The following is a 6,824-nucleotide window of genomic DNA, read 5'->3' as shown; positions in this document are numbered from 1 at the left end:
TCCCCCTTTGGCACTTAGCCTCCTTTGATTCGGGTGCTGTCACCCTCAGCTCAGAGTCCTGGCTTTTTGGGAGGTGAAGGTGGATTCCCCGCAAGGAGCCAGATGTGTGATCCCTTCCTCTCTAATAGTTCTTTGGGAACATGGAGTTTGCAACAAGGTTTGCCCAGCTTGAGGGCAAATGAGAAACAGTGAGCCGGGGTTGCCAGCTCCATCCCCAGCAGGGGGCGTGCGGGAGGCAGCTGATGGATGATTTGCTCTCATCATTTGATGTTTCTCTCTCTCTCTCATCAATAAAAATAAAAATAATAATAATAAAATAAAATAGCCCTCGCCGGTTTGGCTCACTGGATAGAGCGTCGGCCTGCGGACTGAAGAGTCCCAGGTTCGATTCCGGTCAAGCTCATGTGCCTTGGTTGCGGGCACATCCCCAGGAGGGGTGTGCAGGAGGCAGCTGATCCATGCTTCTCTCTCATCTCTGTTTCTAAATCTCTATCCCTCTCCCTTCCTCTCTGTAAAAAAAATCAATAAAATATATTTTTTTAAAAATAAATAAAATAAAATAAACACAGACCAGCGGTTCCCCCTGGTTTCCGAGCCTGTGTGTGTTCCGGCAGGCGGCCCGCACTGCCTCCTTCCACCTCCTGCCTCTCAGAGCTACCGGGCCAGCCCCCGGCCAGCGCCTGCCTCTGTGTCTCCGGGTAAACGGAGGTAGGTCACGTTTCTCTGTCGGCGGGGCATCCCCAGGGCAGGCTTCGCCCCTTTCTGGACCCTCCAGGTTGGTGCAGGTCGGCCCGCGACGACGGCCACGTGCAGCCAGGCCGAGGGCTCCGGGACCACCATGGCGGGCGCCCGAGGTCCTCCCGGGCCCCACGGCCGAGCGCCCGCCTTCCTCTCGGTCGTACCTGAAGAACCGCGGCCCGGGTCTCTCTTGCCTTTGGCCTCCCGCTCAGGCTGCGCGGCCTCCCCCACGTCGGTGCTCCCGCAGCAGCCCATGGAGCGCGACGCCCGTGAGGACTCCTGGGCTGAGGGACTCCGAGCGGGGGCCGCGCGCCCCCTGCTGGCCGCGGGTGGTGGGCGTGGCGTGGCGTGGTGGGCGGGGCTTGTGGGGCGGGGCGGGCGGGTGGTGGGCGGGGCCGGCGAGGACGGTGGGTGGGCGGGGCTGGCGCGGCGGAGCGGGCGCTGGGACTCCCGGGTGCCTACCCTTGTGGATTCTTTTTTTAAATATTAAAACGCGCTCACTAAACATAAAAAAGAAAGTGCATAGTGGAAAGAAGAAAATCAAAAGCAGCATCAAAATATGATCGTGAAAACTGCTGTGTTTACTATTTGTTCCCGTTTTCCCGCCTCCTTGAATAGTTTACGCCCAGCTTTCCATTGGACACAGGTATCTCCCGCTTTTCGGAATTGCAGGTTAAGCCACTTCGCTTTCACCAACGACCTGCCTTAGTGCCCGTTTTCACTAACTGGAAGAAATGTAAAGAGCATTTCCGCGTCTACGAAGCAATAACGTTCGGCGTTTGTTTTACAGCGAGCTGAGCATTAGAGAGGCGGTGCGCACCCGGGCACCCGAGAACGCCCCGCCACGCTCCTTCCCTGGGAGCCACATTCAGCATCTCAGGAGCCAGCTGTGGCGGCATTAACTATTTGTGAGCATCTTGCTTCACCTCCATTTATTGTGTGCCTTCTGCTTTTACTATTATGTTAGTGTTCTTCTAGGTTTTATGTGGTATTTGGTATGATTTTGTAGGTTATTTCCGGGGGGGGGGGGGGGGCTAAGACTGCGAAAAAATTTTTTCCTTTTCAATGAATGGCAATTGCTTACAAAAGGTTTCATAGGAACACTCTGCTTCTGGATGGAGGTGGGGGTGCTCTACTAGCATTTTCCACCCAAATAATGGCCTGTCTTCCACCCTCTCCTCAGGTTTTGCCAATGAATGAGACTTACACAGACAGTCTTATTTTAAACAGAAGGCCCTAGCCAGTTTGGCTCAGTGGATAGAGTGTCTGCCTGTGGACCAAAGGGTCCCAGGTTTGATTCCAGCCAAGAGCACATGCCTGGGTTGCAGGCTCAGCCCAGGCCCTGGTCAGGGCCAGTGCAGGAGGCAACCAATCGATGTGTTTCTCTCACATTGATGTTTCTCTCTGTCTTTCCCTCTCTCTTCCACTCTTTCTAAAAGATCAATGGAAAAATATCCTGGGGTGAAGCTTAACAAAAATAAACAAAAACAGAAGCCTGTTCACCCCGTCCTCACCTCCACGTCCACCTCTTATCTTGCACTTCGGTTTTATATAGCACTGACAACCTTAGTCGGTTTGGCTCAGTGGATAGAGCCTTGGCCCACAGGCTGAAGGGTACCGGGTTCGAGTCTGATCAAGGGCAAGTACCTCAGTTGCAGGCTCAATCCCCAGCCCACATGTCCCTCCTCCCAGAATAGCACCTTTGCTTCCAGCCCCCCTGGTTGCAGTGAGCATCATTGTGTTTAGAGCTCTAAGGCTCCCCTTACACATTGTCAAATGGCTTTTCCGGAACGGTGTTCCCCATCTGTACTCCCAGTGGTAATGAACCTGGGAGGGATTTTTTTTTTTAAACCAAAAGCACATTGTGCCACATCAGGTGGGGTCACGGTTCTCCACCAATGCAGTGCTTTGTTTTTCCTTCTTCCAATGAAGTAACATATGTTAAGCATTCAGCCCAAATCCGGCCTTGTTCTAGGGTTACAGGGTGTCTAACCCAAGTTTCCTGCTCTCGATGAACTCCCATCCCAGCTGAGCGTTAGTGAACTTGTCTGGTCCCCAGATGTGTGGTAGTGGTGCAGGCCCTTTGTTTTTATCTGGGTTTGTGGGCAAGCTTGTTTCCTGCTTTTCTTGGGAGCAAACCAGAGGCAAATGCTCTTGAAAAACACTGGGTGTTTATTTGCTTAAATACAGAAAACAAAAGCTGAACCAAAGCCTTTTAAAAACGGACACGGCCCAAGGCCAAAGTGAATCTGAGTAACAACCTTCATCCAGGTGTTTGCAGTCTCTGACAGCAACTAATAGAACTAAGTGGGCCTTTTAAAAGCCAAGAAAAGTTCCCTCCCTCTGTGAGCCAGGTCCACATTTTTCTTTGTTCAGTTCAAATGATTTGTTTCAGAGAATTTTTTAAGAACATGCTGTTCAACTTATGCTAAAATTACTATGTTGTCAGCAACATTCCAGTTGGGGTTGTCTTTTCTTTTTCTCTATTTAAAGCGCACATTTAACAAAAATGATGGCTTTTCCTTTTTTTTTTTTTTTTTTTTTTAATACCTAGGAGAAGGTAGCTGAGAGTCATGTGCTTACCTGAGTCATCCAAACATATACCAACCATCTCTGAGGCACTTAAGATGAGCCGGGCACCCTGCTGAGTACTTTATTCAGATCATTCCGTGTTATCCCAAGAGCCCTATGTGGCAGGGACTATCATTATTATTATTCCTGTTTTCCAGGTGAAAACCCTGACCCTCGGTGGGTAAATTGCTGAGGATCACAGAGCCTGAGACTCCAATTATGGCACAAGGATCTAGTCCCCTCCGCTGTGTCTTGTTCCCCTCGCATCCTGCCTCTGTGGGGCAGATCTGTGCCATCTCTGCCCCCTCATGACTCCCCCAAAACCTGTCTCCATACAGCACACACATTTGACGCTACCTACAGGCCAACCAGTCAGTGTGATGGGACCTAGGACTTCAGAGGAGAATAAAACAAAACTTCCTGCGTCACTGAAATGTACAGGGATTTGGAAGAGAGGAGACGAATCCCTCAGCACACCATGCAAGGAGGCCCTTTAGTGATCTTCCTCTCTCCCTGCTCTCCCCAGAGCCACGTGCACAGTGAAGCCAGGCCACCTTGGGGCCCTGAGATTAGGAAGCTGGCTCAGGTGCCTGCCACCGCCCTTCTTTGGCTAACGTACCTCTCCTCATCTTTCAGGGCTGGGCTCACTGGACCAAATGCTTCCATCATTGTTGCCCTCGGCTGCACTGTCGATACCCCCTCAGCGCAGCTCCAGAAGGTCTCTTCTAGGGGCCTTCCAGGGGCAGCGATGGTGTAGAAAAAGAACAGCTTCACCGTAAGCTTGAGAAAACGCTAACTCTTCCCATCAAAGACTGGAGGTGGCTGGGAGGCTGGGAGGAGCAGAGAAGTGAAGTCCCCCAAGCTACCCTTTGACACCAACCGTGTTTTCCCCACTTATAAAAGCCGGTCCGTGTGTGTTTAATTCACCTTTGTGTCCCCAGCACCTGGCTCAGTGCCTAAAAGAATGAACGTGAACAGCCTATCACATGACATCAATCATCAGTTAGACATTGAAAAACATCCTAGTTGTTTGAGTTTTCTGGTTGTTTGAATTTGCCCTGGGAATTAGATTTTAAAGCAATTTACCTAGCCCGGCCGGCGTGGCTCAGTGGTTGAGTGTCAACCTATGAACCAGGAGGTCATGGGTTGATTCCTGATCAGGGCACATGCCCAGGTTGTGGGCTCAATCCCCAGTGTGGGGCGTGCAGGAGGTAGCTGATCAGTGATTCTCTCTCATGATTGATGTTTCTATCTCTTCCTCTCTGAAATTATATATATATATATATATATATATATATATATATATATATCAATGGGAAAAATATCCTCAGATGAGGATTAGGGAAAATAAAAAAATGAATGAAAAATAATAATAATAAATAAAGCAGTTTCTCTATTATTAGAACTTTTTGCTTGAGTCACACATGCACTCCATGTTCCATTCTAAAGGAGAGTATAACACTGGGTCACCTGTTTGTAGGACTGCCTGTGCTCTAGTCATCCAACACAATGAACTAAGTACGTCAGGCAAGATAAAAATAAATGCACGCTGGTTTTGCTGTGGATGGAAAGGTAGACATCAACACTGCTTGTGGCAGGTGGTTGGGAGATGCACCTCCTGATGCCTCCAGTCAGAATCGCCTCCTGCCTCAAGAAGTTCCCACAGCCCTTGTCCTGGCCACTGTCATCCCAGGTGAGAAGAGCAGAAAAGCAAGCTTTGTCATGAGACAGAACTGAACTTGAGTCCTGCTCTGGCAACCATGAGCTGTCTGATTTTGAGCACGTTGCTGAGCTTCTCTGGGCCTCCACCTTCTCTATAAACCGAGACCTATTTTACTATCTACATGGCAGGGTAGCTATGAAGAGTAACTAAGAGTAAACACTCAACATAATTGGCACCAAGGACACACTCCACTAATGGGTGGTTTCTGCCTCCCCTTGGGAGCTGTGATTCAAGGTCCCCTGAAAAAAAGCTCCAAATACTCTTACATTAGTAATAATAACACATGGGCATTACTATGCCCGTGTTGCAAATGAGGAGTCTGAGACTAACGGTGTTAAATACGTTCCTCTGTAAAAGAGTGGCCAAACTAGAATTTGCTCTCAATTTTATCTGACTCCCACGTTGGTGACAGATGTGACACACTATTGCCTCTGAAGCAACTTCATCTAGTTTATCATTTTCTTGGCCTGGCTTTGTCTTCTGATTCAAGAACTGTTTCCCCTGCCATTTTAATCCTTATTTTCCCCCGTGACTCACAGTTGGCTGAACACATGGTTAGGACTTATTCTTGCTTCAAGAATAGTGTTTTTATTTTTAGAGTAGAGCATGCACAACATAAAATTGGTTTTTTCCCCTGAAATACGAGTTTACACCAAAAAATAAGCTCTCTCCCACCTTACTCCAAACCCCAAATCTGCCTGCCTGGAAGCAACTACGGTTAGTGTTTGTGGATCCTTCCAGAAAGAATCTTTGCATTGATAATGAGGACACAGCTTTACGGTGGGAATTGAGTCCTTTTTCTGTATCAGGCAAATGAAAAATTAATGTCAGTGATTTTGCAAATCAGTCAACCTCTTGGGGGCGGGGGGGAGGGCAGATTAGCCTGAATAAATACTGAGGATTAAGGATGATCAAAAGCCAAGCAGGAGGAAACTAAGATGGCGGCATAGGGAAACACCAAAATTGCTGCCTCCTACAACAACTTCAAAACACAATAAAAAGACAAAACGGACATCATCCAGAACTTACAGGAAGGCTGGCGGAGTGGAAAGTCTACAACTAGAAGGAAAGAGAAAAGCACACTGAGGGTCAGGAGCTGCGGAAGTAAAGTGCAGAGGTACAGAGGCTCGAGAGTGCGCGGAAAGGGGCTGGTACCTGAGGACGTGGCTGTCTTTTTGAATCAGGAGGGAGACACAAGCTCCCGACTGCTCTGAACTGGGAAGTCTCTGGGGACCCAGGACTCATACGGGGAGAAACTGGACTGTCTGGCAGCGGGCAGAACTCGGAACTCGAGGGCGGCTTTACCTCAGAGGTGCTTGCAGCAATTAAATTATCAGGACACTGAGACTCTCGCGGCCCCTTAGGGCAGAGCTGAGAATCCGCCATAGTTCCTTGCTCTGCCCTTTGATTCCCTGAGACCCTGCCCCACCCAGGCTGCGGCAGAGGCTTTTGCATATGAATGCCCAGACCCTTTGCAACCTGAGAATTACCTAACAAACTGCAGCTGGGCCACAGACCCAGAACTTCCAAGAGAAGGCCCAAGGCCCCACAGCAGCTTGCATTGCTTCACAGCTGGGTCTCATCAGGGCACCTCCAAACTCCAAAAAAGGAAGGGGAATCTGCAGTTCTCTTCATAGCTCCTACTGGGTAACCTCCAAGAGCCAGTGTACCCAGTGGTCAGAGGGGGACCATCCAGATTACAACTCCTCAGATCCATAAGGGACACACCCAGGGGGCAGACTCAGTGAGCACCAAAGCCCCACTGAAGCAAGTCTTGTCCCAGAGGTGTGTC

At 49.5% G+C, this 6,824-nt stretch overlaps 1 long non-coding RNA gene across 1 annotated transcript; it reads left to right on the top strand.

The window, feature by feature from the left end:
• The first annotated feature begins 1,178 nt into the window (after positions 1–1,178).
• On the top strand, positions 1,179–4,457 carry LOC118651497. Its single transcript, XR_004966270.1, has 3 exons — positions 1,179–1,384; positions 1,529–1,646; positions 3,946–4,457. It is a non-coding gene; the product is annotated as an uncharacterized LOC118651497 (long non-coding RNA).
• Positions 4,458–6,824: the final 2,367 nt, after the last annotated feature.

Source organism: Myotis myotis, unplaced genomic scaffold (genome assembly GCF_014108235.1).
Source record: "Myotis myotis isolate mMyoMyo1 unplaced genomic scaffold, mMyoMyo1.p scaffold_m19_p_3, whole genome shotgun sequence".
Lineage (NCBI taxonomy): Eukaryota > Metazoa > Chordata > Mammalia > Chiroptera > Vespertilionidae > Myotis > Myotis myotis.
The sequence above is the reverse complement of the archived record's forward strand: the minus strand, read 5'-3'. Positions and strand labels throughout refer to the sequence as shown.